This window comes from Schistocerca piceifrons, chromosome 1, assembly GCF_021461385.2.
Source record: "Schistocerca piceifrons isolate TAMUIC-IGC-003096 chromosome 1, iqSchPice1.1, whole genome shotgun sequence".
NCBI lineage: Eukaryota > Metazoa > Arthropoda > Insecta > Orthoptera > Acrididae > Schistocerca > Schistocerca piceifrons.
This window is the reverse complement of record NC_060138.1, coordinates 464,271,258-464,295,279: the sequence shown is the minus strand read 5'-3', so window position 1 is coordinate 464,295,279 and position 24,022 is coordinate 464,271,258.

The window sequence follows — 24,022 nt, the reverse complement described above, 5'->3', positions numbered from 1 at the left end:
TACTACTGTTTCTGATGAAAATCCAGCATCCACAATAATGTACTGGGACTTGTGAGTCAAATACTCTTAGGACCAACCGCATATTTCCCAAGACATTCTGTATAGTCTTATTCTGATTAGTAGTCGACAGTGTGGTACAGTGTAGAACATCTTTTGGTTATCTAGGAAGACGAAGTATGTTCACCTGCATGTACTGCTTACAGGATGTCGTATATGAATAAAGTAAGATGTTATCACGTGAGTGCGCATATAGCTGTTGTCTGGAGAAATAGCGCTCCTGTTGCCACATTGAGCGGAATAGTTATTCGGGCACATGACTTAGTTGTGTTCAGACCCTACACTGGTGTCAGGTTGTCAACGGCTGTGCTGTAGTGGATACACTTGTTCACGTCAGTTCACTAAAGTTAAACACCGCCTGGTGTGGCATGGCCAGGATTTTTTGTGGGTAATTGTCCGGGTATGCCGCGAGCTGTTGGCAATTTTCTCTTTGTCTTCACGGCGGAGTGGACGGGATGTATGATGGCGCCAAGTCCCTGACCACCGATCCTGGCGCCAGTGGCCTGGTTTCAATCCCAAACCTCGCAGCAGTGTCTCATGGAGTGAGAGCATGCGGCGTTGTTGATGGTGGTACGTCTGTCGAGTGCCAACATTAAGCTCGTCGGGACGCTTGGTGTTATTCGAGAAGAGTAGGCGATTTACCTACCCTGAGTTTCACCCTGTCCCTTCTCTCACCGTCATCCAACACATACATGACATCGCACTGCACACACACCCATTAGAGGCACCTACATTTCACACTTACACTTAACCAACGCACAACGCTCACACTTCATGCAAAAAGGCACCTTCGCGATCTTCCAGCCATTCATGCCATTAGACTTTATTTTATTGGCCATCACTGCGGCAGCAGAGTGCAGAATAGGCGGATACGTTAGAGCATTTGATCACGGTCAGGTTATCGCTGGATGATGTTTCGTACATCTGAGGGCACGCAGAACTGGGCTTTTCGAGTACCATCACTTCAAGAGTGGTCGGTGAGTACCTCGGTCCAAGATAAACTGACGTCACCATAGTCAAATGCAGCAGCGGGTAACAAGGCGTTGATGGCAGGAGATGGTCGACTATCACGGGTTGTAATAACAGACAGCCAGTCCATGCCTCGGCCACAGCTTCGTCTGTACCTATCGCAAGGCCCAAAAGGCTCAGTTCCACCTGAGGCCTTCCGGTGGCAATTATTCTCTATTCTCGGCGAGTTACAGGGCTCAGAAATAGTCTACACCGATGGATCAATGGTGGACGGTCTTGTTGGCTTCTCTTACGCTCTCGTTGGACATACTGAACTGCGTTGCTTGCCGGATGGCTGCAGTGTTTTCACAGCAGAGTTGGTAACCATCTATCCGCTCCTGCGTTTGGTGGGTGTCTCGTCATCTGTGGTGACTCCTTAAGCAGCCTACAATCTCTCGCCATTTTATGGTAATGACTATCCAGGAGTCTCTTTATCCCCTCGGAAACAGTGGACGTTCAGCGGTCTTCGTTTGGACCCCAGGACGCGTCGGGATCCCGGGCAATGTACTTGCTGACAGCCTAGTCGGCCAGGCTACCGGTAAACCAATCCTGGGATCGGCCTGCCGGAGACTGATCTCCGATCGGCCTGACCACCGATATATGGGATACTGAATGGCGCACCCTCAGTACTCCAAATAAACTGTTATCAACGAGACAACTAAAGAGTGCCAGTACCTCGTTTCCTACCTTCCAAACTTTACAGAAGCTCTCCTGCGAAACTTGTGCAGAAGTAAAGCTGTGAGGACCGGGCGTGAGTCGTGCTTCGGTAGCTCAGATGGGAGAGCACTTGCCCGCGAAAGGCAAAGTCCCGAGTTCGAGTCTCGGTCGGGCACACAGTTTTAATCTGCCAGGAAGTTTCATTTTTAGTAGTTAACAGAACTCCTTTTTATTAAATTTATTCTTAGTAACAATAAGTTTTAGGCGCAGTTGCTGCATGCTGCTGCGAATTGCTGTAAACCACATGGAAAAAGGCAGTCATCTAAAGAGATGAGTCCAAAACTTAGGGCCGAATCAGAGACAGTGACACACCACGACATCCCATGTAACCTAATTCAGCAAATTCCGCTGCACAAGTCAGATGCTGTATCGCTTGTAAATTCTTGTTCAAAAACGCATTCAGATAGCTTAGGTATTTATTGTTACAGGTTCATTTGTTCCAGTAGTTTGTCATATTCAGATACGCAGTCAGATAGCGTATTCAAATGTTATCTTTAAGTTTTTCATGTTGAGGGCTTACAGGACAGTGAAACTGACGCTCATACAACGCGCACACGGTGTTATGTAGTTTAGATTCCGTTTACTGATAGCTCAGGTTGCTTATCGAGTCCATTTTCACAGATGAACATAGGCAATATTGTTCGTAGCTACGTTACATATTGGCCGCATATACGTTACAAACTGCTGCCAGTGCAGGATGTTGTGCAAGAACTGACCTAGCGATTACGTCACATAAATGTTATGGGATTCATGTTGGGTAATCGGGGTTTCGAAATTATTTGGTCGAATTGCCCAGAATGTTCTCGCCAGCCGGAGTGGCTGAGCGGTTCTAGGCGCTTCAGCCTGGAACCAGGCGACCGCATTGGTCGCAGGTTCGAATCCTGCCTCGGGCACGGATGTGTGTGATGTCCTTAGGTTAGTTAGGTTTAAGTAGTTCTAAGTTCTAGGGGACTGATGACCTCAGATGTTAAGTCTCATAGTGCTCAGAGCCATTTGAACCAGAATGTTCTTAACTGACAATTGTGGCCCGATGACATGACATCATTGTTAGGAATGGCTCCAAAGTATCTCCATGTAGCAGAATATAACAATTTCCAGCCAGTCAATGACCAGTACCGTTGGCCTAGGGAACCCATTCCATTTAAATACATCCCACACCATTATGGAGCCACAAGGGCGGCTTGCACAGTGACTTGTTGACCATTTAGGTCCAGGGCTTGTGGAGTTCGCGCGACATTCGAACCCTACAGTCAGCTCTTACCAGCTTGAATCGGAACTCATCTGACCAGGCAACGGTTTTCCAGTCGTCTAGGGTCCAACCGATGTGGTCGCGATCCCAGAAGAGACGCTGCAGGCGATGTCGTTCTTTTGGCAAAGGCACTCGCATTGGTGGTCTCCTGCTATATCCCATTACCACCAAATTTCGCCGCACTGTCGTAATGGATACGTTAGTTACGCGTCCCACAACACTTCTGCGGTTAGTTGACGCAGCGCTGCTTGTCTGTAAGTATTGACAGTTCTATGTAAACGCCGGTGCTCTCAGGCGAAGTGAAGGCCGTCAGGCACTGCGTCATCTGTCGTAAGAAATAATGCCTGGAATTTGGTATTCTCGGCAGACTCTTGACGCTGTGGAGCTCGGAATAATGAATTTTCCAACGATTTTCGGAATGGAATTTCCCATGCTTCTAGCTCCAACCACCATTCCGCGTTCAAAGTCTGTTAATTCCAGCCGAGCGCTCGTAATCACGCCGGAAATGTTTTTCATATGAATCACCTGAGTACAAATGACAGCTCTGCCAATACATTGCCCTTTTATACCTTGTGAACGCGATACTACCGCCATGTACAAAACGCTATCTCATTAATTCTGTCAATCCAGTGGATGACACAGTGGTTTCTGAACTATCTCATAGATTCGAAGGTATTTCTGCTTTCCATCAGTTCACTTGACCGAGTTACAAGACAGATTAGTAAATCAGTGGGCTTGCATTCTAGGGGATGGTAGCTCTAATTCATGTACGGCTGTCGATACTCTCCCACATATCCGAGCTTCTTCCCCATCTCTAATTCATCTCTTTGCCGACGAGAGATTAGATCCCAGTCTTCCTCATTTCACGTTACTTGACCTCAATCAATAGAGCGTACAAGGGACATTATCGATCCCTGTTAACCCAGTTCTGCCCAATCTCCGTGAGTTCTGAAAAATGATTGAGAGGTCATAGATCAAGTTTTGTCCTTATCCTTTTTTTATGTCTGTCGGTACCCCTGCCACATCTCGCTTCTGTCATTGTCAAGTTGATAAGTTGTGCTAATTCTGCGTTCATGAACGCAATAGCTCAAATTAGAAACCGCTCTACTTAAACGTTACGGCTACTCGTGGCTTAGAGCAGTGGTTCCCAAACTTCCTGAGACCTTTACCCTTGGTGCAGTTAAATATTAACTACTCCCCCCCCCCCCCCCTCTCCTCAACATTATCGCCTAACTAAAGTATAGAATGAAAATGAATTTTATTTAAACACTTTTATTTTGAAATGACGATGGACAAATACGCCGGCATTTTTCCCCAACCTCCGATCGGGCCTGAAATAGAAAAGACAACGAAAATCAAAAATGTTTTGCCTGTAACATTTAACGACACCTTCCAGGTACTTCTCTACATAGTTACCGCTCCCACTTATACATCTGCCGTAACGTGGTAACAACTTTCCAATACCCTCGTCGTAGAAGCCATTCCCTACACTGGTCTGCAGCCCGTCATCTGTGCCAAAATGCTGTCTTCATAGCCCGCGGTTCGTGTGACCGAAGGGATGAAAATCAGATGGAAACGAGTGCGGGTTGTATGATGGGTGATCAAGCACTATCCATCGAAAACTGTGCGGGATGGTCTTCGTTGCATCTGCAGTGAACGGCCGAGAATTGTCATGAAGGAGACAGTTCGTTACGTGAGCTGCATGAAATTAGGCAAAGCCCTCTCAGACGGCTGTCTACACTTGGCACGAGACACTACTATTTTCAGGTTATCTTTACGTGTTCCCTGTGCTATCAGAACTGAAAAGTGCGGCGTGACGAAATGGACGAGCGTGTTAGAGGACTGTACGTCACATCTGCACATAGCTTCACAACGTTTTCACTGTGATTTTAATTTCGCGACCGATCGGAGGTTGAAAAAAGTTGTCCTTCTAATATTTCATTGTTGTTAGTGGTTTACTAAACCGCGAACTAATGAATCAATGAGGTAACTAGTACTGCTTCCTAAAAAATGTTTTTTATACAATGCCGAAGAAATTTTCAGTGCATTGTGAATGTTACCTGCAACTACTTCTTAGAAAAGAGAGCCCACTATTCACTCTGGAAGTTGTTACAAAACATGCTTTCTCTGCGCCATTCCTCTACCAAGCGGCACCTGCTTCACCCACACCCTGCCAATTTAAAATCAGCCAAGTAAAAATGTGTGCCTGATTGTGGAACTTCTTACTTCTGAACAAGCTGAAATGAGAAAACTTCAAGCAGCCAGTGTTTTGTGTCTGAACACTACCACAAATAATAATAATAATAATAATAATAACAATAATAATAATACCTTGTAGACGCTGATTAATGTAGTATTCATTATATAGTTATTGTCGTGTTGTGCTGTCAGTTCACTCACGTATCTGTTGCGATGTGAGTAATGAAGCTATTTCTGGTCCATTGTGGAAACTACCTACAATTACCAGAAAGCATTTTCGTGAGATATTTGAGAATATGCAACGTATTTGTCTTAATTTTACTGTCATAGGTGTATGGTACGAAATAAAAAGTACCTGTGTAGTGGGTGGACTACGTGAGGAAGATGATGTTCATATATTCGTTGCACAAGTTCCAACCTTCACCAAACTGTGCCCCGTGTTAGTCACAGAATTTGAAAAATAAATGTAATTATTGGTAACTTAATTAATAGCGATAACAATACCTCTTAAAATTAATCTAATTCTGGGGCCGAAACCTACTTGAAGGCTTTTGTTTTCACCCCTCAGAAAATGATGGTTTACCCTCCAAGAGGTAATTACTCCCCCCCTGTTGGGAACCACCGGCCTAAAAGTGAGGATTCTCATATTGTCCATCGCTGTGCCTACCGATGAGGGGTTTTCCAGAATGTAGATGCTCGGTGGACTTGCTTTTCATGGGAAATTTTGTCAGACCGTATAATACAATATTATGAAATGGTATTCATTCCCTGACATGATAGCCCTCTCAAGGGCGGAAAGTGAGTGGGAGCTGTGACATGCCGTAAGCCTCTATAAAACGGCAAAGGGTCGCTCTAAGATCCTCCAGTTCGGCAACACCCTTTGTGGAACCCGCCCACCTTTACTGAGAATTTTAAAAGGGGCTCTGTTGAGACAGCCTGTGAGGTATTCCTAGGCACCTGCAAGCAGGGACCTGGAATCGGTGTGGTATCAAGGGGCAGACTATCTGCACGCGCCAGGTTTGTCAAGATCCTTGTCCTGTTGCTCATGGCACTGCCAACTGTCGTGTTCGAGCTCAAAGTGTGTGGAAATCAGTGACCCAAAAAGAAAGGCGTCGTTTCATTGACCTCCTTCATACCACCCCTGAGGCATCTTCGTGTCGATTCTGAGTGGAGGAGCGGCTGCAATGTTTTTCTCCGCCAGCCATAAGAAACTTGTGTGAGTTCAAAATCTGACTTCGCCGTTCTGACCTCCGTCACAGAGACGTTCAAAGAAGGTTTGAAATTTTGTTAATTGTGGTATAAAGACCTTCCAGTAGTGTGACATGTCCCCAGTGGCGGTGGGCAGAATAGTGTTGAAATTTGGTGCCAATTTGACGTCATCAAACTACTTTACACGTCACATGAACTTCTGTGCCCTGGCCTTTCTTTCCCAAGTGTCGACATCTGCTATTGGAAATTCAACCCCTTTGGAGGTGAAATAGGGGATACAAGTTTTTTGTGGAGGTATTTTATAATGCAAGCATTTTCGAAGCTAAACCTATCAAAATTTGTATTTGGCTTCTCTGTTAGAAATTCTTTTAAAAAATATGCGTTTCGCTGTTTGTGAAAATTCAACCCCTCTGGGGTGAAATAAGTGGTGGAAATTTTTAAAAATTGTTTGATTGTAATAGAAAATTTTTAAAGCTACATCTATGAAAATTGGTGAATCACTTTTCGGTTAGATATAAAGAAATATTTGTTAGGGGATGAAAGTTTTTGAGGCAATATCTCCACAAGAATGCTAACGGCATGATTAAGAAAATCCTTGGACTCCAGCTACCGGAATCGCTTTTTGGTGAGAAGTACATTCGAAAAAAACTGTGCTTGTATGACCTCAACTTGTATGTAAAGTTTAGATGTTGTGACCTATGAACAACATAAAAGTTCGACTAAAGAAAAACAAAAAAAATCTGTGTCGAACATACAGTCTACGCAAGCTAAACAGTGGACAGTAAGCTATTGGATTATACACCGTAAATCACGTCAGACTATATTACTGTTGCTCTGTGGACGTTCTCGTAAATTTCCACATTATTTGGCTAAGTTGAGTATAATCTAAACCTATCTGCGAATACCTATCTACGCATTTACACAGAATCAATATACGATGTAATCTATCCGTTTTTCTGATATCTGGATATCATACGCAAATAAATGTAATTGAAACGTTAGGACGAGACAAGGTGAAAAATTTTCAGCATGGCATGGAAAGGACACTGGTATCAACGAAAATTTGCTTTTGGTTGTGATGGTACATGTTGCGAAATGTCGCAAGTCAGGTGTCAACTCGGTCTGTTCGATAGTTTTTATTTTTTTATTTTTCACGGATTTTTAATTCAGTGGTTAGTGTACGTGCTGTTGAAACGGGTCAACTGGAATGAACTACTTTGTTTTGGAGGATTTGCCGCAAATTGGTCCTAAACTGACCATCGTCCGATCGTTTGTTTTCAGCTAATTATAAATACGTGACTGATTTTAAACGTGACAGAACTTATCTTCAAGGTGATATTTGTGAAGAACATGCAACTGCAACGAAAACATGGAGAATGGTATTGGTCGCTTGACGACTGTTGGCATATGCAATAGTCAACACAAGCATATCAAAAACAGGAGAGTGTTTTCTGTTTTTGAGAAAGTTTTATGGAAGCCAAAAGAAAGTGAAGAACTTTTGTTTTAAGCGAGATCTACTGGGTGATTATAATTAATGTGACTATGCTCCGGGTGCTGCAGTGCGGGCTTTATATAGCGCAGGACGCTGAAATGTCGTAGATATTCGTACGTTCCTTAAACAGTGCGCTAGTGGAGTATGCTGAAAAAAATAATAGTTCCACTTTGTGCCACCTGGTGAAAGTATGGCACTTTATGCAGTTAATATGATGTGGGCGCCGGGAAAAAGGGAGAAACGATCAAAAACATAGCAACGGTGGTTCTGTGACGTTTATTAGGATATGGTCACAAGTTATAATATGTGCTGACTGTGGCCTCTCGTCCCAGCAACATGCTGTATCCATAACACAGCATGATAGGCAGTTGCTCGCAAGATACGCGCTATAATCAGAGCGATACGTCGTCGTATGCTATCCTTAAGATCAAGAACAGATTAGGTACGTCCCTGATCGATATGATATTCCCACAACCAGAAGTCGCATGGAATTAAGTTTGGGGATCTGGAAGGCTACAGACCTTTAAATAGTCTAGAGATGATGCGGTAGTTCCCGAAGGTTCCTCGAACCAAATCTTTCATCTTGCAAGCGACATGTGGTGTCGCCCCATCTTGCATGAAATAGTGGCGTGGGCACAATTGTGTTCTTGCAGAGCTAGAATCACATATTGCACAAGAAGGTCCTTATAACGTTCAGATGTCTCTCTACACTTGACAGGCCCGCAAGGTGTAATCTCGTCAAAGAAAAACGGACCGAGAATGAAGGACGTTGTGAAATCACAAGTCACATGAGCTGAGTGCAGTGAATGTTCCTGCACTACATGGGGTGCAGTAGAACCCCAAATGCGACAGTTGTGTGCATTCAGGGCACCGTGCACAGTAAAATATGCCTCGCCCGTCAACAAAATATTCCCCGGCCACATGTCATCTATTTCCACGCGCGCCAAAAACCGAAGGGTAAAGTCACAGTGTGTAGCGTATCTCGTAGCTTCATTTGGTGCACATTCGGAAGCTTGTACGGGTACCAGTATCAAAGGCGTCACAAAATCCTTTGAGCTCTTGACGGTGGGAGAGAGAGAATTCCCGTGACACAGCTGAAGCGCTGGCTTTAGAATTTGAGGCGTATGCTGGGCGGTCGGCTAAAGCTACAGCAACTTCAACAACTGTCATGGGAATGGTCCAGCTCCCTATACCTGCTACACCACCTGATTCACCTGTTTCTTTAAATCTATCTATATTCTGAAGCCCATTTAATGGCATGGGGCTTCATAATCCCGTAATGCAGCGAGGTTGTTGCTGCCGTCCTGATAAAACAACTTTAGCAGCAGTGCACGGTCTTTCTTCCCAACAGCTACTGGGTTTCGTATGGAAAACTTCAGTCTTCTTAACCCTTTACACCAACAGTCACTTCAAAAAAGAAATCAACATGTGTCGCGAGGCAACAAACAGCAAACTCGCTAGCACACCGATAAATGAACGTACCTACGACGTTTCATTGTCCGGTGGTGTATACAACTCGTACTGCAGCATTCGAAACTGTGTTTAATTATAACCATCAGGCAGTTCCAGTAGTTTCAAAAACAATCCAACTGATTTTATGGTCCAGCTTGTTGCTGTCGGTGACATGTCGATCGAGCACTCCTTGCTACAAACGAAACAACAATCAAAGGCAATAAAATCAGTAGGCAATAGTGCCCTTGAAAGACCCAAACCGATGCAAAATAAATTCGCTTTATTGATTATTTCACAAAGGGTAAACCAATAACTGCTTTGCAATACCACGGTGTCTTGTAGGTGAAAAAATACTTCATACAGACTGCAACAAAGTTACAACGACAGTTCGCATATTAAAAATTGTTATTTCAAATGGCTCTCAGCACTATGGGACTTAACATCTGATGTCATCAGTCCCCTTGAACTTAGAACTACTTAAACCTAACTAACCTAAGGACATCACATACATCCATGCCCGAGGCAGGATTCGAACCTGCAACCGTAGCGGTCGCGTGGTTCCAGACTGAAGCGCCTAGAACCGCTCGGCCACAGAATTGTTGATTCATGGTTCCCATTTCAAACTACTGTATATGTTAATTACATAACTACAGGAAGGTCCATAGATGTGTAACTAACGTTCTAAAACAAAAACACGTCAATATACTGAAATCTAAAGTAGCACGAGATCGGAGAGGGCGATAGCTTGTGAGGCTACATCTACCAGTGTGCCGTGTTGAGCGGCAAAGTTGTTTCCTATGTATGAGCTGCTGCCAGCTGCATTCGTCATTCGGACATGTCGGAAAGAACAGACACCACGCACATCCGCAGCTGTTATACATTATTTGCCAATTGAAGGTGGAGAGGGGAAGAAAGGAAAGGAAAGGGGAGGAATCACTGCTGTCGGCTGCATTGGAACACTATGCGGAATCGGAGGCGACGATTGAAAATGTGTACCGGACCGGAATTCGAAGCCGGGATCTCCGGCTTACGAGGCAGGTGTAGTAACCACTGCGCCATCCTGGACAAAGTGTTATCGCAACTGCAGGGACCATCTCGGCTCGCCTCATGCTCGATCCACACTCCCATCGAGCGCAACCTATCTGCAGTCCCTGTCCATTTCCTCCATATTCGCTCTTCCGAGATTCCCACCGGAGGTCGGAGGTATTTGTGCATCCGCACTGAAGAAGACGGATTCATTGCCCAGCTACGTCTATGTTGTGTCTGTCCTTTCGGGCATGTTCGAATGCAGCTGACAACTGTGATCCCTTTCCTTTCCTTTCCTTTCTTCGCCTCTCCACCTTCAATTAACATACAGTTGTTTTTCCAGCCTGCCGAGAGTCAGTTTAACGGAGTGTCACGCAGGAGTCGCGTGGTCACGTGACTGTCACGAGCACCACTGTGGCGGAGCTGGTCGCAGGCACGGACGGCGGAGGAGCGAGTCAGCTGCAGTGAGGGGTCCAGCAACATCTTGTGGTGGCTGGCGCTGTCACACGGTGAAAGTGGTGGACAAGCCTGCTGCGCGTCCGGTCGGATGGGCGCGGCGGCCGAGGTATCCGAAACGCCGTGCTGGACCTGAGGGTGTTGGAGTACGACCTGTTAGCCACTGCACGGACACAAGCGAGAGAGTTCTGGGCAGTGCTGTGAAGAAACTTGGAGAAGGCGGTGCGCTACGTACGGACAGCCGGCACAAGGTGTGGTTTGTGTCTTCCTTCCGGCGAGATGAACAGTGATCTCAGTGGAGATGGGCTTATGCACTACCTGAGTGCATTAGCAGCAAACAGTTGTACTCTGGTGATTTGGTGGTTGATATGTATGTTGTGTATGAATGGTGCAATATGTCTGTTGTCTGACAATAATATTTTGTATGGAAGCCCATGGTTGTCGTGTGACCTGTTGTCATTGTTTATTGATGACATTCTGGGCAAGCGGGCGTATATGTTGTGAGCGAGAACAGTTAAATTTGTTAAAATACGTTACTGGCCAATAAAATTGCTACACCACGAAGATGACGTGCTACAAACGCCAAATTTAACCGACAGGAAGAAGATGCTGTGATATGCAAAAGATTAGCTTTTCATAGCATTCACACAAGGTTGGCGCCGGTGGCGACACCTATAACCTGCTGACATGAGGAAAGTTTCCAACCGATTTCTCATACACAAACAGCAGTTGACTGGCGTTGCCACGTGAAACGTTGTTGTGATGCCTCGTGTCAAGAGGAGAAATGCGTACCATCACGTTTCCGACTTTGATAAAAGTCTGATTGTAGCCTACCGCGATAGCGGTTTATCGTATCGCGACATTGCTGCTCGCGTTGGTCGAGATCCAATGACTGTTAGCAGAATATGGAATCGGAGGGTTCAGGAGGGTAATACGGAACGCCGTGCTGGAACCCAACGGCCTCGTATCACTAACAGTCGAGATGACAGGCATCTTATCTGCATGGCTTTAACGGATCGTGCAGCCACGTCTCCATCCCTGAGTCAACAGATGGGGACGTTTGCAAGACAACAACAATCTGCACGAACAGTTCGACGACGTTTGCAGCAGCATGGACTATCAGCTCGGAGACCATGGCTGCGGTTACCCTTGACGCTGCATCACAGACAGGAGCGCCTGCGATGGTGTACTCAACGACCAACCTGTGTGCACGAATGGCAAAACTTCATTTTTTCGGATGAATCCAGGTTCTGTTTACAGCATTATTATGGTCGGATCCGTGTTTGGCGACATCGCGGTGAACGCACATTGGAAGCGTTTATTCGTCATCGCCGTACTGGCGTATCACCCGAGGTGATGGTATGGGATGCCGTGGTTATACGTCTCGGTCACGTCTTGTTCGCATTGACGGCGCTTTGAACAGTGGACGTTACGTTTCAGATGTGTTACCACCAGTGGCTCTACCCTTCATTCTATCCCTGCGAAACCCAACATTTCAGCAGGATATTGAACGACCGCATGTTTCAGGTCCTGTACGGGCCTTTCTGGATACAGAAAATGTTCGACTGCTGCCCTGGCCAGCACATTCTCCAGATCTCTCACCAATTGAAAACGTCTGGTCAATGGTGGTCGAGCTACTGGATCGTGACAATACGCCAATCAATACTCTTGATGAACTTTGGTATCGTGTTGAAGCTGCATGGGCAGCTGTACCTGTACACGGCATCCAAGCTCTGTTTGACTTAATGCCCAGGCACATCACAGACGTTATTACGGCCAGAGGTGGTTGTTCTGGGTACTGACTTCTCATGATCTATACACCCAAATTGCGTAAAAATGTAATCACATGTCAGTTCTAGTATATTTGTCCAAAGAATACCCGTTTATCATCTGCATTTCTTCTTGGTGTAGCAATTTTAATGGCCAGTAGCGTAGATGCTGTGGGCTTCAATGAACTCTATTAGATCAAAAGCGATTTTGCTAGAGCTACGATGCGATCGTACTCAGTAGCTGACACAATTTCTACTACGAATTCATCTCGTTGTTTGTTCTTCGTGAATATTCAATTGTATGTGTCACTATATAAGAATTTATTAAGATATTATGTGAGTAGGTGGCATTTCCTAGGTACATATTTATTCTAATCTCTTATTAGCCCAGCACCTCCTTTGTCCTCTCTCTGTCTATCTGCCCACTCTCTGTCCATATCCTGCTCCCCACTTTCTCTGTGAGTCTGCCCTTCCCCCTCTGTCCATCTCCTTCCTCCCCCTGTCTCGACCTCCCGCTCTCATCTTCTCTCTCCTCACGTTATCTCCAAGAGATGGCTGGTGTTTCTCAATGCAGAGTCTTTATTTCCAGATCGTAACTAATACATCGACCACAATGGTTTTAAATCATTGCATGGATTTAAACTCAGATTTCTACCCATAGCTTTGCCCGTGTACGTACTTGTCAAATACATTTCACGTATATTTAACATAATTCACACATATTTCTACACATATGTACCTTAGAGCAATTTCACCCTGCAGTTTCATTTCACACAGCTCAATTTCATGACGTCGTGTCTCCTCAGACACGTGTCGTAGAATGATATAATTTTGCAAGTACATGCAGTGATAGTGATATCTGTGGCTACTTTCTACGAAATGTGCAAGGAAAACAGTTTGTAGTAAAGAAGTAGTAAATTAAAATGTCATGCCTTATGCGTTAGTTTTACACGCATCTCAATACTTGACACCATATGCCCTGAACTACTTGTAGTACATAGATATAATTTTGCTGGTACATTCAGTGCTATTCTGAATACTGTCTGAAAAATATGTCACGAGTACAATTAACAGTAAAGGAATAACAATTTAAAACGTCATGTCTCACGTGTCAATCATACTGCATGAAAAGCGAAAACGAAGTAAGCCGTAAAGCTTTTCTTTTCATCATTTTGTAGTAGTTGTTAGCGAAAATAAGGTAAAGGTTCGAAATTATACGCAAAACTCGTTCCAAGTATGTAACAGCCCTCGTTCTCAAATATTGGATGAATATAATCAGGGTATTCGGGAGTCGTAGGCTACACTGCTTTATCACTTCCATCCCCATTCCTTTGATAGGTACAACGTTCTTACTACCGCAGCTGTCCTTCTCAGACAGTGACTGAGATTTGTACCAAGTTTGGTTGAAATCGATCTGGTGGTTTAGGAGATGATGTGGAATATACACACATACATAGGGACATACATTGTAAGTTGTTGATGTTATTGCCCGGTTGTGTTCCTTAGGGCAAAGGATGGACTTTAATTTCGTTTATTGTGTGAAGGATATTTTGTTTTATGGATTGTTTTGAGCACTGGTTAAGAATCTCTGCTGAAATTGTGTTACTATTATGAAATCCAGAAGTGTTTTTTTTATGTTCATAAACTAATTTCTTAAATTGACCCAGACGTCTCTACGACACCCAGCGCGAAACTCGCTCCATCTACATTCCACACAACACCAACATGGAGGCCAGTTTGGAAACCATCATCTTCGATACAACTCATGATTTTAATATGGAAAGAAGGCTGTGTGACAGATGAAACGGAGAGAGAAGTGCAGGGCAAAAACAATGACGTCTTTTATTTGTCCACATATTTATTCCATCTCAGAATTCGTCGCAGTTTGTACAGAACAAGGAATATGGTGGAGATAACACGTAAAAGCTACGGGATGTTTTGTCTAGCATGTTGCAATGTTGTTATCCGTGTCACCCATTCCACAAGAACTGTAACCAACACATACATGCACCGGGGTGCAGGCACAGGCATCGACAATCCGCTCACTGAGGTATGGCTGTCGCAGTTTCCTGCGAGATGGTACGAGTTGTGGACTTTTACTGAAAAAAACGTCCACCTCTGGTTTGCCAGCGACAGAGCCAGTTTCACGATAGTGTAGGCGATGGGTAGTCTGTCTGGGTAGCGCTGGTTGAAATCCTCTCCTGATTGGAGGACTAGTGGAAACACAGATTTCACGTCACTTGCAAGTAGAAAACATCGGCTATAATTCAAGAATGAAGAAAGCAAAACTCAAATGAAAGGCGCCATAATTTTTCTCGCTTGATTCTCTCTGCATTTGATATGTCACATGACCCATTTTTCATTTCGAAATTATGAATTACATTCGACTGCAGCTTCCAAAATGGCCTACATGGTGGTAACGTCCCACAGTACACATGTGACAGCATGCGCTACCTAATATGCTCCAAAACACGGTGCATAAAAACAGAATTCTTTCGGGGCTTATACGTCGCATTTTGTGGTGACAGTAAGTTAAGGTCAAGTGCTTTGGATATCCCTTGGGCTACGACCCATTTGTACACCTAAGAATCGTCTTAATGTCTCTGACCTACAGCACAGGGTCGAAGTATGAATATTACACATTTCCTCCTGCTTAAGCAAATGGAGCAAATCGGCTAGTTCTTTTTGCATTTGATGTGGTCTACGATGGTCCGTAAGGGGCTTGTGGAGGCACCATTAGTTCATCGACGGTTGCCAAGAAAACCCCCAAAAAAGTTTTAGCAACATTTTCTCGTACCAAAACCGAATCGCGGATTCCAAGACGGCTTTGCGCAATAGAGCGTTGACATCTTTACGATATATTCCTAAAATCCCGATCCCGAATAAACTTGAAAACTTTCTTGATATCTTTATGCGTTTCCAAGATACAAACCTTACCTATACACGTAAAATACACACATGAAATCTGGCGTGGGGCGAAAATGTAGTCTGTAAAGTGATGTATCACAGTGGAATATGCTGTAAAGCGTCTCCGTTATCATCAAAAGGGTTCTGGGAGCCCCTCATTGTAGTACTGGAGTACATGAAATTATTTTCTCCTAAAATACGATCTGAGCTGTAAAATTAATTTTACGTTATTTCAGTTTCATTTAAATAAACTATCAAACTTTGACTGACCTATAAAGATCTTTCCACATTAGTGAGATTGCCTCCTATGGCAGGGAAAATAAGAGAACCAATGGAAAAATAGTCCTATCAGAGCACAAACAAGAAGTACACGCTTCTGTTTAAAAACCTCTGACTGAAAAGTGGGGTACCTTTTGCCTCATTGTACCTTCCTGAGCACGTTTAGAAACATTCCCAAAAATTGTGGCATACTAACGTATTCATTTTTTTTTAATTTAAATTTATCCGTGTTATATGGATGTTGTTTGGGGTCTGCAACTTTATTATACGGTTATGTGGAATAATTTATACTTTTAGTAATATTTTATTAGCACAATGCATTTCGGAAACATGCTGCCATTATCAGGTGCATTATACAGTTGCTTGTACATCAACTGATAGGTTATGTACATTACCTGTGTGTGCCAGTGGGGTTAACAGTTTTTGCAATTGTAAATAGTTTATCTTAGATTCTGTGTGCCAGAAAATGAAATCGCCAACAGAAACGTAAGTAAACGTGTTAATATATTTCCTAATCATGCTGTTCACATAATATACACACCGTAACAGATATATCTTTCTACACAGGTTTATTTTTTGATTCTTAACCAAACTGGCACACACAGCTAATGTACATAACCTACCAGCTTACGTATAAGCAACCGTATAACGCACCTGATGATGGCAGCATGCTGCCTAAATGCATTGTGCTAATAAAATGTTAGTAAAACTGACTGCAGCGTTATAAACTATTCCACATAATTCATTTTTTGTGTTAGGAGAGAAAGAGACAGTGGCAGTGACAAAGAGACGGAAAAATAACAAATACTGGAAGATTGTACACGATGGTTGTGGTATAGAAAGAGCGAAAGAGTCAAAGATAGTATGAGAGAAAGATAGGGATGCAGTGGCAATGGAATATAGTTACAGTGGCAGAATAGTACTAAGAAAAAAGTGAAGGTGACAGTGCCAGGGGGAGAAGGACAAACAGATGAAAAAAGTGGAAGTGGGTGAGAACGAATGATAATGAGGCAGATTCTATGCCTATGATAAGGAAGAATAGTGAGGTAGTGACAATGGAAAGAGACAGAAATAGTGGGAATGAATGAATGAGATGGTAGCAGAAAGAGAAACAAGAGGGAGATAGTGACAGTGAGAGGAGGCAGTAGTAGTAGGACAGAACCAAGGAGACTACGGCTTCGAGACACGTGACAGGGAGACACAAGGGGATAATAACAACGAGTTGGACTGAATGAGCGAGTGAGAAAGGTCAAGTGTGAGTGAACTGGCTGGTTCAAATGGCTCTGAGCGCTTTGCGACTTAACTTCTGAGGTCATCAGTCGCCTAGAACTTAGAACTAATTAAACCTAACTAACCTAAGGACACCACACCTGACGCTGGATTCGAACCTGCGACCGTAGCGGGCGCTCGGCTCCAGACTGTAGCGCCTAGAACCGCACGGCCACTCCGGCTGGCGAGTGAACTGGTGTGAGCGACTTACAGTGGTGGGCTAGTGGATGTGAGCTTGTATGAGTGAGAGGTGGATTCCACATTAAAAAGAGCGTGAATATCTTAGCATGACTTTAAATTAATGTTTATTCACCTGTGTCTGTTTTAAAAGGGTATTCCCCCACGTAAGTATCACCCTGTATACAATGTCTGGCTGACTTTCAGTTGTGATACAATGGGAAGTTCCACATTCAGTTGCTTGTAAAAGGGCGTGACGAGGACGAAGTGAAACTTGCTATGAATGGTATCGGTATTTGCTCCTCTGAAATACTGTGTAATTGTTTTCATCAGGGAATTGTTGATGCAGGAGAAACACAAGAAACGAACATCAATCGAAAAACCCGCCAAGATAGAAAGGTGCATTTTCTCTGCAGTTATCTGTCTTTTTATGTCATCTTTGCCGTGTAGAGTTTTCACACAATATGTAACAGACTAACAGATCCAAAGTGAATAAAAGTCGTCACGTTTCAGTGACAAACATATCACAAATTCACCACTGACTAAAATGCTAGATTAATCCTTATTTTTATACTTAACTTTATAACAATATAGATTTTGGGTTTACAATTTATCTTGCGTTATCTTACATGTCGGTCCTTCCTTACGCTATAAATATATATTTTTTTCTTTTATTCCAGTACAGCCAGTTTACAAATTTTCTTCAGCCCCTCAGTAAAATGCAAATACAAATTAAAACAGATATTTGGAACACAGATGCCAAATTTACAATCGAATTTCTGAACTACGCATTGTTTTCTACTTTCATAGCTTTCGCAAGACCTAAGCTCTGTGTTTAATATGCTGTTCATTTTTCTTAGAGCTTAATCTTCAGTAGTAATCACTTGTGTATCGAAATATAATAATTAAATTTCATAAAATATGTAATGTCAATCGACTTGTATGTCAGATGAAATCTTATAAGTCAGATGAAATCTTCCAATAACTAGTTCAAAATTGCTTCAAACCATGTTTTGGATATTTATTTCTTCACGTGAAGTAAATAAAAGCAAGTAGTAACTTAATACGTGCAAGAAGTTGTGTTATCGAGTGTTCAACCTAAATGCACAATATTTTGTGGCAAACGAAGAACCAGCTAAACGCACTGAGCCTTTTCAGTACATTCAACCCTAATGTGTGTAATCTAACAATCTTTTCTGTCTCCGCTTTACCTCTACGCCAAGTACTGCTGCTAGTTGAACATTTCACCCAGTCAACACACTGTGACAAAATTTTTCTAGCTAACTGCGGTCGTGGACTTCTTAGCGCAATTTGTGGACATATCATGGTTTCCACTGCATACAGAGAGATCTTGATTCAGGATAATTCGAACGTTATAAAATGTGAGGTTACTAATACCGAACTGCTGTAATTTCTAAAGACGCGTTGCAAATATATTCCAGTCATTCTACTTATTTTTTATTTCATATTTAAAATCATATTCACAACCAATACTATACTTATACCTTTGTTCATTACACATATTTGTTTGTTCGACTGTTTCATAATTTCAATGGTGTTTCGACGAATAGTTGGAAATGATTTCTTTTTTCGATACTTCACTACAAAAATAGTTCATTTCTCGTTTTCGTTTGCAATAAACACACACACACACACACACACACACACACAGAAATAAAACAAATGAACAAATATTCCACAAATACACAACACAAAGAAAAGACGAAAGATAAGCACTAGGTAATAGTTAGCAACATTGCACACTGTAAACACACACACCTTCAACACACAGCGAGAAATACAGATGAAAATACTCCAGAAATAGAGACCGAATAAACAAATCTCCAGGACAGCGCACATGGACAAGCAACACAGGAAATTGTAAGTAATACCAAAGATAATTTAACCTCGAGAAACTTGTGTTGCGGAAGTTGTTTCCAACCTAAAAGCAAGAGAACAATATGAGAAAACGTAACATATTAATGTACTCGGAACTACTACGTAGTTCATTGATTCTATGTATAAAAACTAATATGTATTACAGGCCACTGAAGATGCTTCATAAATACAATTTTGTATCCGATTCAATACTCCAAATAGTTAAACAGCCAAAATACAAAGAGTGGAAAAAATTTTAAAATCTTGTAACGTATATTGTTACAACATACTGTTTAATAATCCTATTAAGTAACGTGTCGTAGTATTAGTTGTATGAAGAATTTTCCTGGATAATCCTTATGAGGGTCGTTCAATAAATAATGCCCCTTTCTACTGGTTTGATACGGCCAGCCACGAATTCCTTTCCTGTGCCAACCTCTTCACCTCAGAGCAGCTCCTGCAGCCTATGTCGTCAATTTGCTGGATGTATTCCAACCTGTCCACCTCTACAGCTTTTAACCACTACCCTCTAGTATGACCTATTACCCTCTCTCTTCTTCTCTTCGGCGATTTCCATATATTCATTTCCCGACCGATTTTGCGGAGAATCTAATTTTCAACATTCTTCTGCAGCAATACATCTCAAATGCTTCGATTCTCTTCCGTTCCTGCTTTTCCAACGTTTATCTTTCTTCAACATAGAATGCTGTGCTCCAAACGAATATTCTCAGAATTATTTCCTCAAATGAAGGCCTATGTTTGAAACTAGTAGGTTTCTCTTGGTCAGGAATAATCTTTTTCCCAGTGCTAGTTCGCTTTTTATGTCCCTCTTCTTCAGTCCGTTATGGGTTATTTTGCTGCGTAGGTAGCAGAGTTCCTTAACTTCAACCACTTCATGATCCTCAAGTACAGTGTTAACTTCCTGGTTATTCTCATTTCTGCTGTTTCACGTTACTTTCATCTTTCTTCGATTTAGTTTCGATTTATATTCTGTTCATTCCTTTCAGCAAATCTTGTAATTCTTCTTCACTTTCACTCAGGATAACAATGTAATCATTGAATCTTACCGCTGATATCCTTTCACCTTAAATTTTAAACCCACTCTTGGACCTTTCTTCTATTTCTGTCATTGCTTCTTCCATATATTGATTGCGTCCATGTCTTACACCGTCTTTAATACGAGCGCTTCGTTCTTGGTGTCCCACTGTTATTGCCCCCTCTTGTTTCTTGTATGTATTTTACACTATCTGCCTTTTCCTATAACTGATCCCTATTTCTATCAGAATTCCGAAAATTCTGAACCATTTTACATTGTTGAACGTTTTTTCCAGGACAATAAATCGTATAAACATGTCTCGACTTTTCTTCAAGCTTACTTCCATTATTGTAACATCTGGACTGCCTCTCTGCTGCCTGTAGCTTTCCTAAAGCCAAAGTGAACGTCATCTAACAGATTCTCATTTTTCTTTCCCATTCTTGCGTATATGTTCTTGCCAACACGTTGGATGCATGTTATAGGATGCAGATATATAGGTAAACGTAAATTTAGGCGCTTCAAATTTGTCGTTTCTTCTGGCCCTCCGGAACAGCCGTGTCTGATAAAGCACCACTTCCGACACGGGGAGGTGCGCCAACCCGGATTAAGGACGACATCGGTATACTGGCCAGCCTGCATGCGATTTTGAGACGTTTCCCCATATCCCTCAATGTGAATTCGTAGCTGGTATACACGTCTCGGCACAGATACGTGATTCTCAAACATTTAGAAAATTTTCATTCTCTTCCACGTGAGTGTCATACATGCACATGTTAGGGTGCACATATTCCATCTGGGTGGGGGGAAGGGGGGAGAGGTGGGGAATTTGAGGGGGAGGGACCGTAACGGTGTGGGGACAGGAATGGTATCCACCCACCCCTTAAATTAACCATGCCAAATCAGTTAACATCAATGCCGACCCTACTCTAAAGCTGGACAAAGCCAAAAAAAGAAGAAATTTGATGTTTCTACTGTACGCGTGCGAAGTTTCGAACTATTCTGATAGATTGTGGAGGAGTAGCAAACTACCAAAATGGCGGAAGACACTCGTTAAAAGCAAGGTACTGTTGGTGGCGTAAAAAGAAAATGTAGAAAACACCCATAAACTTATGCGTATATGGAAATGATGCAGTTCGGAGCGGTACTGTTGAGCGATGGGCAAAGAGAGTTAAAGCATTATGAAGTGCCGAAACTGAGCTCCATAAGCGGCCACGTTCACGACGTCCTGTGACAGCCACTGCTGCCAACATGGTGAATCGCGCAGATGCCATTTCTCGTGCACACCGGCACATCACAGCTCGACAATACTGACTCTGCAGCAATCGCTGGACGTACGCGTACAATGACTGAGACTCTTGCATATTCACAGGCTTGATCGAGATGGATTTCACAAATGCTTACTATAGACCACAGGATTCAAGTAAAACAAATTTCATCTGAACTTTCGGGGCCATTTGAGGACAGTAGAGAGGATTTTCTGTCACGGATCATGTCAGGTGACGAAACCAAGGCGTGTCGTCCACTTTGAGCAGGAAACAAAACGGCAGTCACTGGAATGTCGCCACCCGCAGCCACCAAAAAAAAAGAAGTTCAAGGCAGCTGTCTTCGCTGACAAAGTCATGATGACACATTTTTGAGGTAGGAATGGTGTCATTCTCGTGGATGTGTGGCAGAAATGGCCAGTCATTAATTCAGATGCGTTTGTGAAGACCCTGAACAAACTAAGAACCGTTACCGACGTGTTCGGTCTGACAATAATCAGAAAGAAATCTTGCTCGAACACCAAAATGCACGCCCACACGTAAGTCTCGGAACCCAGGAACGTGTCTCCCAAATGAGTTGCGCATCATTGCTTCATCCACTCTACACGGTGTCCCAAAAGTAACAATTTATTTTCATGAAAAATTTAATGTAATGAATTTTTCTTTCACATGTCTGTAAGATATCCACTGTAGAAGAAAGGATAGCAATTGGTTTTTGGAAACTTGGTAGTAAAACATTCGAGAAGGGGCGTGAGCCTTATTGTCGAAGATATGGAAAAGAGCCACCAATAAGGACCGATATGAGGCTTCTTGTCAGCCAATTCAGACGAAGAGGAAGTGTGCTTAGTGAGGTACGTCCTGAACGACCATCAACATCTGACGATGCAGTCCGAAGCATTGGGGAGCCCACTGAAAGGAGTCCACGGGCTTCCGTAAGTCGGCTTAGCCGTGAGCTGAACATTCCACGATTCACTACCTCGCGTACTCTTCATTTTACGCTGAAGGAGACGCTATTCACATACGGGTAATACATTACCTGGAGGCGGAAGATTATGCCCCCATCATAGAAATGTGTGCTAACCTTTTCGCAGGCTCTGAGGTGAACTGACCTTACGCCGTATGCTTCTTCGCGTGGGGTTACACAACGCCGCGTGTATACAGGATTGCGGAGGCGGTCAGTAGCAGCACAGTGATCAACTACAGAACCTGTCCAGAGCTACAGTGAAATGTTGGTATCTTTATCCTGACATGCGGGGCGGTCACGGTGAAGTTTAACGATTTTTGATGTCTAGCATGTGCCCTTGTTGTAAAGATGTATATTATCTCTTTAAACATGTATTTATGAAAATGAATCGCTACCTGTTGGACATCCTGTATAACAAAGACCTGGTGCCTTCAAATTTCCGTCCCTTTGGGTCACTTAAGAGTTATCTACGTGGGACAATTTGACGAGAGCGTAATTCCTGCTCTGAAACCGTGGTTACGAGTAAATGATGTTACATCTAAAAGAGATGATCGCTGATATTGCCACTGGATTCTATCGCAAAAGTGCCCCGACACCTATTAGTGGACATTAATGTCGAGTGTATCCACCGTTTGTCTTAAGGACAACTTGAATTCTGCTGGGGACACTTTCAGTGAGATGTCTGTATGTCTTCTTCCTCAAGAGACGGAACCATAGAAGGTAGTGCTGTTGGACGTTGGGATGTGGAACGAAGATGACGTTCTAAGTCTTCCCAAATGTGTTCCATTGGATTCAGGTTGGGACCTTGAGCAGGGTAGTCCATTTCTGGACTCTTATTGTGCACAAACCATTGCCTTGAAGATGCTGCATTACGACAGGGTGCATTGTCGTACTGATACAGTAATTATTCTTGTACAGACGCGATATACAACGCTGTAAAATGAGTTCATGCTGTTCTGCATTTAGCGTTTTCTTATTCACAATAAGGGCACCAATCTCTAACCACTAAAATCACCACACACTGTATCAGCTACTCCTCTGTGCTCCACTGTTGGTGGGTGATGTTTCTGGGCATTCGCCAAACCTAAATCATTCCATCCAACTGCCACAGGGTATAGAGCAGTTCATCATTCCAAATCACTCGTTACGGCTCATTGCCTAGAGGCATTGCTCTTTGCATCACCTCAAGTGTCACAGCAATGACTGCAAAAATGTGTGGCTTACGAGGAGTTGGTCGACCTTTGTGTCTCATTCTTTTCAGCTCCCTACGTATTCTCATTGTGCTAGCTAGACAGCTGGTAGCTCTTTGGAACTCACGAGTGATTCCTTTGGCTAATTTCATGCGATTTTTACAACAATCTTCCCAATGCTCGACAGTCCTTTTCCGTCAGTACATGAGGTCTACCTAGTCTTGGTTCCGCTGTGGCCGTTCCTTCGCGTTTCCACCTCACAGTCACATCACCACCAGGGGACTTGAGCAGCTTTAGAAGGGCTGAAATGTCCGTGATGGATTTCTTACTCAATTGATACCCAATGGCTATTCTATGCTCGAATTCAATAAGCTCCCCTGACCGACCCACTCTGCTGTCACTGCTTCTGTACTGTCAGCACAATAC